The sequence below is a fragment of the Euprymna scolopes genome, chromosome 26, assembly GCF_053919585.1.
Source record: "Euprymna scolopes isolate OS-2025 chromosome 26, ASM5391958v1, whole genome shotgun sequence".
In the NCBI taxonomy this organism is placed as follows: domain Eukaryota; kingdom Metazoa; phylum Mollusca; class Cephalopoda; order Sepiida; family Sepiolidae; genus Euprymna; species Euprymna scolopes.
The window spans coordinates 71,119,572-71,132,363 of NC_136507.1; the positions used below are offsets into that span (position 1 = coordinate 71,119,572).

Below are 12,792 nucleotides of genomic sequence, written 5' to 3' on the forward strand. Positions count from 1 at the left end.
GAGGTTGCAGCGAAGAGAAAAGGACATCTTCCACGAGGCTACAAAGTCTATTTTGAACTCTATCAAGGCAGGACAAGTCCTTTCTAGCAGCTCCTGCCCAGATGTGGCAACAGTATTCCATCCTTGGACGTACCTGGCTCTTGTATAGATAGAGAATTGCATCAGCAGTGAGATATCTACTGGATCGATAGAAGGATCCCACCTTTTTTCCAGCAGCTTGGGCAACAGATTTGATGTACTTATTTCTACTAAGGTTGCTTCTTCCTCCTTCTTGTCCCATACCACTATGTTAGATTTGATAGCGCCATTTTCTAGGTACATAGCTGTAGGAATTGCATAGTCACATTGCATGGTGTATGACATATCAGAAAGAACAGTCAGGAACATGTTCCCAGGATTTGATGCTATATTCCATATTCAACTTTTTACAGATGGTCCAGTGCGAATATTTACACATTTCATTCTGTTGCATCATATAGTAACTGTCTCTCAGCAGAACTTGAATGTCAAGTGACTCACACTCTATTTCTGTGTTGCAGAACCTGCACTTGTTGTCATTGCTGAGACCACTCCTCTTCTTAAAATCATTAATCATCAATTCTTGATTTGGTGCAACCATTATAATCCTCTTTTATGGTCACAGTGAAGCCACCCTCTTTTTTACTCAGTCTACAGATCTTTCCTTATCTTTATATTCCTGGGCCAATTCATCCAGAAAAAAAAAACTTAGCATGGTGTTGGTTGGCCTAATCTTCTAGTGTTTTGCAATGGAAGGTCTTGGTGCAGTTTTGCAAATCTTTTGGATTATTTCTATTGCAGGTTTGTTTTGCGATTCTGTCTCAATTGTAAGACAGTTTTGTCCAAAATGTTTGATGAATTTCGTGATGGAAGTTGTTTTGCTGGCACTTGTTTCTTGATCTTCATGTATCATCATTAGGGCTATGACAACAGCATATTCTTTTCATTGTTTTAACTCTCAAGTATATATCCGGCACAGCTAGACACAGTTAATCAACCGAGAACCACACCACTCTATATAAAAGCATATAAGATATTAACGGATACACACTCGAGAGTCAAAGCAATGAGGAGAATATGCTGTTGTCCTAGCCCTAATCATCATGATGTTGAAATAAAGATATACACATTTGAAGGAAAATAATTTTTCACACTATGAGCAATATGCTTGTTAGAATATTTTCACACCTTTATGACAACTTTTTTCCTATTCCATTGGGTCCAGCTTAGAATTAATATCATCCTGGCTAAAATTTTTAGCATTTTATCGAATGAATAATAAATGTAGCCATGTGTGGACTTTCATAGGGTAGTACGAGGAGGGTTCTAAAAGTAATGCCTCCTATTTTTTATATTCAGCTCGAATTGATTAGATCGGATGGCAAATAGCATTGTTATAATGATTGAACTTATGCATTTATGACCTTGAATTTTCAGCTCTCTGTTGCAGATGCTGACAGGGTGAGACTCTAAGAAAGCAACACCTGTCATGGATGTGTATCAGAAGCAGAGATGTGTCATTGAATTCCTGACAAAAGTGCATGGAGAATCGTGATGACTGTAGAAAAATAAATTCTGGAGCACAAAAGGTCGATCGTTTTAATGGTACCATACCTGTCTTAATAGTTCTTCAACTTTTTGAGTTAAAAAAATATAAGAGGCTTTACTTTTGGGCCGACCCTGATAAGTTGATTTTTTACTAATCAGTGAATCGAGTTGTTTTTTTGTTTTTGTTTTTGTTTGCCAATAACTAGTCAGAATAATGCTTAATCTAGATTAATAATGCACAAAATAAATTTTAAAAATGTCACTACTTTTGGTGGTTACTCTTTATTTTTGTTGTCTACTTGCCTCCCCGCGAGGGCAAAGTTAGACACAAGATCGGTTTTTAATGTGGGGAGGGACCAGCTCCCCAAAAAGGGGCACTCTGGTTAGTAACAAAAATAAAAAAAAATGTATCAGTCATGAAGGAGTTCTCCTCCACTAATTGAGACAAAAAATGTGAAGTATAGCATCAGAACAGATACTACACTTTTAGTTATATATTTTTTATTTACTCTGAAAAGTTGGCAACAAAACAGTAATAAACAAAAAATTAGGCAAAAGAGCACTCAAAACTTTGATCCTGGCCAAGAACCTTTTTTTTTTTTTTTGGTGGTTGCTCTTATCAAACAGCATCACCTAAATTATGCCAAAGAGCACAACGTAAACATCTTGATGATTGCAGCATCCCCTTAAGTGAGAAAACAGGCTATTAGAAAATAGACATTCGGTTTAGTTTCGGCAGCCTTGTAATTTACTTCAGATATTCCGTCCTTTAGTCCTGACATTACATGAGCGATGTTGCTGACAAAGAGCGAAGAATTGCTGGTTTCTGTCCACCTAACACTTACCATTGGCCAGTTTTTGACTTTGAACTAGTATTCTTTTTTAGCTTCTTATGCAACAGAATGCAGACGCACATATGTCGGCTGTATGCAAATGCCAAGCCGTGTGCGAAATGTCATCATGATAAGGAAAAAGAAAGACTATAAAAAGGAGAGAGCACGCTAGAGAAGATGAGCACAATAGAGACGTGGATGACGTTACAGCTATAACGAGAAGTCACACTTGGCAGGAGAATGAGGAAATAAATGTCGTTGTTAAAAAAAAATTGAGTTGAGTTATTACTTGTTTTATGTTCCTTGCAAAGTAGACCACGTACAACGTGTGGGTCCTGTATGTAACCGTGTGTAACGTTACACTTATATGGAGTGGCTTCATGCCATGTCTGGACTGATTGCCATTAAAAGAAAAATTTCACAAACAGAGCTGTTTCACAAAAGTTTTCCATGTGTGGAACACATTATCATGGGATTACTTCCCAGCAAATCACAACATCATCATTTTCAAAGCCAAGCTCAATGGACTCCTATTCAGAATCGCGCCCCCCCCCATCAAATATTCCAACTTGGTCCTGACAATTATTCTATCCCATCTTTATTGATGATATTTGAATTATATAAATTTAGAATAACAACAGCTCAATTATATAATTTTTATCTTCACAAAACAAGAGATCAACGGAGGTTTCAGGCCTTCATATCAACATATTTCCTATCTCATTTTGGCCCACCTTGAACTAATGTCATTCTGATTAGAATTCTTGGTCCTTCATTGAATGAGTAGTGCTAACAAATCAGGCTGTCTGAAGATACTGACCACCTGACCTAAAATGCACCAAACATTGATGTTATTGTTTTTTCCTTCCCCTTTGAAAATTTAATAATGTTCTGCAAAGTTAAAAAACAAAAAACATTTTTCCACTACAAAACAAGCAAACCAAACACCATGAGTAAATATTTGAAGATATAAAAAACTTGAAGTATATAAACTTACCAAAATGACCGGATTAATCTTCATGCCATAAAACAAAACAAACCAAACCAAACCAAACTTTATTAAATGAATATCAAATATGTCCACGAGTAACCCTCTATGGGTAGTAGGTTGATTTTGCTAATTTATCCATATATATGTATGGCATAATCACGTTGACACACCGGTTCCCATTTGATCACCAAAGTTAAGCAACATTGAGCTAGGTCAGTACTAAAATGGGTGACCATTTGGGAATTCAAGGTACTGTATATGCTCTCTGCATATCTCGGCATTGTTTCCAGTTGTCCTGGACTTCTTGCCACTTGACTCAAGCAGTGCCTATTCAGGAGAGATGAGGTTAATGATTGCGCATCCCTTGCCTCATAATTTCATGCACAGCTATCCTTACAGGGAGTATTCATTGTCTTTCGAGACTGAATGGAGGCATCGCATATTCACCCATGAATTGAGTTGATTTTGCTAATGATGTTTATTTAAGCCAATAAGGAATTCACATTTAATTCGTTTGTCACAATGAAACGATTATTTAAATAAAATTTGCTTATCGCAAATCAAACTGAGGCTCAAACCACATCATAATAAAATCTCCAGCTGCCGCAAATCAAACGGAAGCCTATTTAAATATGCCCATTACAATGAAACTATTGAATGCACGGATCGATTGAGTTTGGATTAGGCTTGGCTATTTATATAGACATTCAATGAATTAGTAAGATATTTTAATTTGATATATTGCATGTTGTCAGTCACACTGAAAAGACCAAAGAGTTGACCGTAAGTTTTGCTCTTTTAGAAAAAGAAAAATTTTTTTTCAAAAAGCATTTTGTATTCCTATACATCAACAAATAAGAAATAAATAAAGAAAAGATATAAACATTTATATAGTGTAGCCCGGATATAAGAGACTTCTCAAGGAAACCTGTGATTCTCTTATATCCGGGTTTACACTTATATCCGGGGGTCTTACATCTGGGTTACGCTATACATTAACACAGGTTCTAATTTGGGGCCTAAGAAAATCTCTCTTATATCCGTTTTTCTTATATTCGAGTCTCTTATATCCAGGATGCACTGTATCATTTTTCATATCGATCTTATTTTATGCACACATAAGTGTTCATCCATCGTTGCCAATGAAGAGCACGAACATTGCTAATGATGCTGCGATTTGTGCGGGAATTTGTTTTTTTCTCCAACCACATCTCACCTGAGTTGGCACTGTTTTATTCCAGTGGCAAGTAGAAATTCAGCACAGCTGGAAACAATGCCGAGATAAGCGGAGAGCACATACAGAACTTGCTATTCCCAAATGGTCACCCATCTGGCACTGACCAGGCTCATCATCGCTTAACTTTGGTGATCTAATGAGAACCAGTGTGTCAACGTGATTGTGCTATATATAATGTATGCACACACACACACACACACACACACACACACACACACACACATATAGGGCACAATCACATTGACAGGCCGGGTCTCACCAGATCACGTAAGTTAAGCAATGTTGAGCCTGGCTAGTACCAGATGGGTGAACATTTGGGAAAGCTAGGCGCTGTATGTACGGCGTCGAGTCATAAAAATTTCCAGGTTGGTATCTGGGGGCGCATTAATTCACTGAGAGAGATGCACCCCTCGTCTTCGTTAAGACATGCATCTAGGAGAAGGAAAAACTCTGATGTAAAAACCTGCGGCCTACTGTATACACTGTCTTGTGGTAGTCATTTGCACTGACAAAGATTAGCAGTAATACCAAAAAGTGTGGTTAGTTCTACACAAAGCCTTCATCACTATAAATAAATCATCTGTGTGAATTTCCGAGCAACTTAGTATTTATAGGTGAAGCTCATACATTGAAATCGATGGGAGAGTCCATCATATATAATTTATAAGTTCAAATGCCTTCTGGGAGAATACAACTCTTATTATAAATAATAATAATAATGATAATAATAATAATAATAATAATAATAATAATAATAAGAAGAAGAAGAAGAAGAAGAAGATTTTTACTAACATTACCATTTTTGTAGGCTCACCATGCATCTTGTAAACTCGAGCTCAATTTACCAGCATTAAAAAAATACATAACTGCTTCCTCCGATTTAAAACAAATGTTATTAAACAACACAACTTAATGTACAGCATTCTTATTTTTAATTTCCTTTTTCTCCAGCTTTTTGTTATTGTCACTTAAAGATGATTCAACGAAGAATCGAAAGTGCTAGTGATATTTCATCCATTAATCTTTTTTTAGATCAAAAATGATTGTTAGAAAAATTGAAGAAAAGTATTAAAAAAAAACTAAAATCAAACAGAGGAATTCTATTACGTTTAATAATGTTTGTTTCTCTTTAGAATATTTTAAAGGTTTTTTTTTTGTGGCGAGCGTGCGTGGAAGCGCGCAATAATTGTATACCAATGTCTAAGTTGGGCATACCTACGGCAAAAATGAGTCATCCAAGGTTATAAAAAGCCCATACCAGAGTTATTCGGGAGTAACTCTCAAAGTTGTTCTGGTAACATGTCGTGTTGAGTTATTGCGTTCAGGATCGCGCTGAATCATCACAGGTGTTCGGGTTGTTCAGGATCATGTTGTGCTGAATCATTAGAAGTGTTCAAGTTCAAATCGACGGAGTTATTCGAGATTATGTTAAGTAGATTTGAAAACACTTTTTTAAAGAAAGTGTCAAGCTGGTCTAATGGCAATCGTACGTGACTCGTTGTCTTTAGGTTTTGGTTTCGATCTCAGCTCAAGTTTTTTTATTTTTTTACTTACAAGAAGTGAACTGTTTAGAAAAACAAATAATACTCGCATCTACGTGTCTCGGTTTCTTAATCTTTTTTTTTTTTACTTCATTTTTTTTTTAACAGAATTTAACGTTACGTTTAATACCGGGCAACGCCGGGTATATCTTCTAGTAAGTGATGAAATCGAAAATCAACAGTATGAAAAAAAAAAAAAATCAGTATTAAGACAAAACGTGTTCGTTTGGCTGTTTGGATTTATTTGCTTCCCCACAGAGCAAATTAGGCGCAAGGCCGTTTTCTAATGTAGAGAGAGAGGGAAGAGGGAGGGAAAAGGGGGACCAGCTCCCGAGAGGTGGGAAATGGGAGCTGGATAGTAACTGTTGGTATGAAGGGTCGCCCCTACATTGACCAAGGTCAGATATGTGGGGTTACCCCCACATATGGTCTTTGCTTGCAGTATCTGTCGGAACAGATACTACACTTTGATCTTGTCCCCCGTGCCGCCGAAACGGGGTGGGTGGGTGTTCGTTTGGCTGTTGCTCATTCTGGGGCTCTTCCAATCCATTTGATCCAAATAAACTGATCGATTGATGACGAATTCTGTTTTCCTGTCGTGCGAAAACAAAACGTGTAACTTTTCGTTTCTTTCCATCTGTTTGACTGACTGAGAGTAAAAATGCCTGTTCTTGTATGATTGATCGCATCGACTAAACCGAAGAAGTAAAACAAATAAATTGAAGCATTTTATATTCATATTCCTTTGTTGATGCACTTCGTCCGCAGCTGATTTTTCTAACGATGAATTTGTCAACGATTGTGTCTTGGACCAATGAATAAATCATTAATACTATCAAAACTTATCAAAACTCATGAATATTTATAAAAACACGCGGTTTCTGTTTTCCGTTAAGTCCAAGTTAGCTAGCAATGAAGACATCGTAAACAATATATATATATATATATATATATATATATATATATATATATATATATATATATATATATATATATATATATATATATATATATATTTGAACATCTGTGCGTGTGTCTGGTCACAAATATGCTCCTATATGGTTGACTATTATAGAAAACTGATCACATATGAGGATAGATGTATCGAGACACAGGGATGGGTATGTTTGATCTGACAGAACGGTGGTTCATTAAAGTTGTGGGGTCTGCATTCGCGCCTGATCCACTATGGAAATAAAAAATTAAAAAATTAAAAAAAAGTTTACAAGTGTTTTTGATATAGATGTACATAAGAATACTTTGATAAGTATGTTTTAACTTAAATAGGGATGGTATAATAAAATTGTGGGGTCTGCGTTCGCGCCTGGCCTCCATAGAATGGAAATAGGCACAAACTTTAATAAAGACTTTTCATATCTATCTGCGTAAGTATACTTTGATAATTATGTTTCAGTTTGAAGAAATATGGTATAATAAAATTATGGGGTGTTCGTTCGCGCCTGAACTCCATAGAATGGAAATATATCACAAAGTTTAACAAGGTTTAATAGTTTAATAGATCCACAGAATATTGTGATAAGTGTTTCAGTGTGAAGAGGTATGGTATAATAAATTATGGGTTTTATCTATTTTATTTTTACTTTCATCATATTTTGCTTTGATTTTGATACCCCCAAATTCGACCCAAATTTACAACCCTTCCTTTTCATAATCTATCATACTTTCATAAATCAGAGTCCATTTTCTGTAGGCTGTTTTTGAACCCAGTCAACGACGGGTACTTTTGCTAGTGTATATATATATATATATATATATATATATATATATATATATATATATATATATATATATATATATATAATGTTTACCCTTAGCAAGGCATATCGCCACTAAGGCGTAACGGGCTACTATTTGGGAAAGATTAACAAGATGTTGGTTTACATTACATTTAAACTTCTGCATTTAAGTATAGTCAGGGAAGCAGGTAGTAGAAGGGAAATTTCAAAGTCTAGCTGTTTGAGGGAAGAAACTATTAAAGTAGTTATGCAAAAAAAACAAACTAAAAAATAAATAAAATAATTCATACCAAACGCAATAGAATTAATTTTTCTATCAATCTGAATACTTTTAACGTGTAGAAGCTCTTTGTATGATTTTTTTTATTGCCATCTCAGATGGTTCACATGTGCAGCTTGGAACCCAGGTCGCGCTCTCTTCCTTCTCTAATTGGTCGATGTAGACATAATTATCGGTAACTACCTGAACGACGACAATCAAAGGAAATGTAGCAGTATAACGTTACGCATGGTTTAGCATGTAGACACCGTCGCAAGGAAACTAAGACATGGAATAACTCGACTCACTTTTTTCCGCTGAAACAACAGACATTTATTTCCAGGTACTTTCCAGAATAATGCTTTCGGCCCATGTGTGTAACACGTCTAGCTAATGTGATTATCAATCTCCACACACGTGCTTCTTTTTATGATCTTTTTCCTTCTTCCTTTCTGTGACATCACTTCGCACACGGCTCGGTCATTTGCATACAGCTGCCATAGGCGCACCCACACTCTCTTATAGCAGAGCTAATTGATCTTTGACTATGGAATTGGGATTGCCCAGTCAGTTTGTACTGCATGCGTTTTGTTTGATATACGTTTTCATATCTTCACTTTAAATAAAACTGTTATCCTCATCTTCATAGTTGTTGTTATTGTTTCATCACGTTTTGGCAAACTAATCCTCTGGCCTTCTTCAGGTGGTTAACTGCGATAGAATAGGAAATGCTGAGTCTCGTAACTGTATCCTGAGTAATTACTGCCTTCCATAGTTGTAGTTGTCTCACCACGTTTTGGCTAACTAATCCTCTGGACAGCTTTGGGTAGGATTGAAACCGCTATCTCCAGACAATGCTCAGCTGGAAATGTAGAAACTCAACATCTCTATCCATTGCGCCACGGGCCCCGAAGGGTGATCAAGGTTGGATTTTATAGTCTTATAAATTCAATTTTGTGTTCTTATCTGGTCTTCCAATGTCGGGTATTTACTGAATATCTTTTATTTTTATTTTTGGAATCCTTTGAGATGAAGCTTCATAATTTGTGTATTCGTTCTTTGCTGAATGTTATCCTCATTTTTTCTTATTTTAAATTATAAAGCCTCATCTCAAAGAATTCTAAAAAATAGAAATAAAAATATAATATAGAAACCTGAAAGAATTCAAATCTTATTCAATTTAACAATTCTCTGCTAATCTGTTCGGGCTTTCGTATCCTTTCTGTTTTGCAGAATCATCCCATCCATAACAAAACATATCCAAGCAAGAAGACTGGAAATTCTAAAAAAAATCAACAAGAAGGAAAAAAAAAAAAAATAAAAAATAATAATAATAAATTTGACCACTCCACAAGACCACGGAATGAAAACCAAGGAAAGAGCAAAGTTAAGCAAATGTTGCCAAAGAAGTGAAGACCGTTGTCATACCAATATCGCTAGAAAGGTGGGAAATTTGTCAGACTTAATTTATTTATTTATTTTTGTTTTTTTTACAAAAGCAGGGAATTCGTTTCTTTCGGATTTGTTATTGTTTGGTGACTAGCATTTGCTTCAAGACCTTCTTGTTTCAAAATTGAGACAAGCTCTTGTAACCCCTTAACGTAAATACCCCTGACAAACTCGACAATCAGCAAAGTCCCACCCCTACACAATAGAAATCCCCAGGTGTAAGAAAGCCTTCTACTCTAATAGTTTCTTCCTTAGGACTGCTAGACTTTGGAATTCCCTTCCGATTTCCTACTTCCCTGACTGTACTGACATGCAAAAGTTCAAGTGTAATAATGTAAACCGACATCTCGCTGCTCAACTCCCGATATAGTATTCCTGCAAATTATGTCCCAGATAGTAGCCCCGTACATCAAAGTAGCTCCGTGCCTTGTTTTGGGTGAAAATGCAATTAAAAAAAATTATCAAACTGATGCTCGAAAAAAATTTTTTTAATTTAATAACACAGCTAGACATTTTGTCGGTTTTCAAGTTGGATTTTCACTTTTGAAAAAAGATAATCATTTGCCTTCGAAAGTCTGATAGTTGTTTCCTGCTGTCTTGGTCCGTAATATGACTATTAAAATCGAAGTGAATAAACCAAACGCAATAAAGTTTAAATAAAATAAAATTTAAACAATGAAATTTACAGCCTAAATTTCCTGCTTTTCTATCGGTCTCCCTGTAGTAGGAGCATTAGGTACAGTCCTGAAAACCCCGGAGAGAAAAAAGACTAGGAGAAATTGAAATGAAAGTGAGAAAAGACAGCTTATACTGACGAAAATAGTAAAAATATTAAGGAACATCTTTGAGTGGAGAAACACACTTACATTACTAGACAACACCAACGAACCACAAATGAACTGGAATAGAATAACACTGCATAAATAAAATAAAAAAATAAAAAATAAAAAACGAAACTGACACAGTAAATAAAAAAGATTCCATAATCATGGACGTAAACTAATTAAGTCTGCTCGTTCCATTTCAAAAATTGGGAGGCAAACCAACCTCTTAACATCACGTGGTCTCACCGATAAGATGAGAACGGCACCATTGCTGGCTAACTTGATGGTATGATTACATTGAAAGAATAAGTGAGTTTTTGCGTTAATAGATGTAGAACAGTTGAGGTAGCAGGTTCAGTTCGCCGAGGGAAGATCAAGAAAAACATGGGTGGAAGTGATAAAGATGGACTTGAAAGAGGGATAAATAAAGACCTGGCTAGAAGTAAGTTAGTTTGGAATCAATTTCTTAAAGCCGTTCAATGTATGCTAATATGTAAAATGGATGCTAAACCGATGATGATGATGATGATGATGATGATGATGATGATGATGATGATGTACTGTTATGTTTTCACATTAAGGTTTTTAGTTCTCTCCCACTGCAAGAACTTAAACACCAGGGTCGGAAAATGGAATTGAGAAGTTAGTGCCCCCTGAGGAGACGAACTCTGACCTGGAAAGAGTGCCTGGACAGCCCCATCGGCATTCCTCAGTAAGGGCGCCTTAGGCGATTAGCAATAAACTAACACCTTCTCAAAGAGAGACAGCAAAGACTGCGAGAATGGATCTCCTAGAACTGCACAGAACTAAAGTCCGACCGCAAAATCAACAAGGACAAAATCATTACAGGAATGGTCTAACCTCTGTTAATTTGGGGGGGGGGGTGTATCCAGTCATGCTTGACGGAATAAGAGCATGCTACCCCTGTGAGAGGCTCCATTCGACTTTTGTCAAAATTTCTGAATTTGACAGAAACATTTCCGAGTTCGACGATATACCTGAAGAAGGTCGGAGGTTACATCGACCAAAACGCTATGAAAACGACACTCAAGATGAGAACAGTAGTCTGAAGAATCCAAATACTACGAATGTTGTTACCAAGTAATCATGATCTTATATAAATGCTTTTTCAGCAACAGTTTATAAATTTTGCTTGAATAAAACAAACAAAACAACAAATAATTTTTTTTTTTTAAATATCAGATTAAAAAAAATAAATGTGTACATATGGTGTCACACCATTTGAAAACGGTACTCTAAAAAAAAAAAACATTGAATAATAAAAAAGAAAAATATTAGAATTATTTTCGTTGTAAAGTTCTGCAGAAGCCATACCTCCCAGGCCCAGCAAGCTGGCTTACAGCTCCTCTTTCCTGTTGAGTGATTTGGGTGTGGGTAGGTATTAAGATTGATCAAATATTTATGAGTATTGATCTGCGAATGCACCTTGTTCTCTTTATAGCTTTTTTTCAACAATACAAGAAAGACGAACACGGACCCCCCCCCCCATCTCTCTCTTCTAGTGTATAACAGTGTTTGCATGTCTGCTTATGGATCTGTTAATCTATATTATATTTCTCTTAATCTGTCTTCCTGTCTGTCTGTTTATCTGTCCGTTCGTTTCACTTTTTTTTTCAGAAACTACTCGGCCAGTCTGTCTGAAATTTTGTATGGATCTTTATGATACGGTGCAGCGAACTAAGTATGATGCCATCCATTTGATGCACATTCAGGGACTAATAAGCGATTAATTCAATGCAAAAATCAGAACAAATTTAACATAATCAACCATCAATTTGGCATAAAACACTCATTCTATAATTTTTGCGCGTTTTAAACGATATATATATATATATATATATATATATATATATATATATATATATATATATATATATATATATAGTCTGTTTATTATACGAACATTATTGGTTAAATATTTGCATACATGTTTTAGTGAAGTTCCAATTATGGGACAACACTTCATCAGACCGAAAAGGAATTGATATTGAAACGGGTGTCAAGATTACATTGTTTTTTTTTTAATAAGATATTTGGGTGCAATCTACATCTGGGGAAAATTGGGGTGTATACTTTGTGAATGTGAGCTAAGAACTCTTTAATAATTATATATATATATATATATATATATATATATATATATATATATATATATATATATATATATATATATATATATATATATATATATATATATCCAGGTTATTATTTTTCAGAAGTGAAACAACTAATGAATTTATTGGTTGGTTGGTTGTTTGTTTGTTTGTTTTACGGCATATCAACCTTTTTGGGTTATTTAATGTCGAATCCAAAG

General features: G+C 35.4%; 1 protein-coding gene and 1 pseudogene across 6 annotated transcripts in view; one reads left to right on the forward strand and one right to left on the reverse strand.

Moving 5' to 3' along the window:
* LOC145248160 (anoctamin-8-like) overlaps positions 1-12,792 on the reverse strand; it is a 282,493-nt gene that overhangs the window by 171,379 nt on the left and 98,322 nt on the right. The window lies entirely within an intron of this gene.
* Positions 3,534-3,651, forward strand: LOC145248580 (5S ribosomal RNA; annotated as a pseudogene).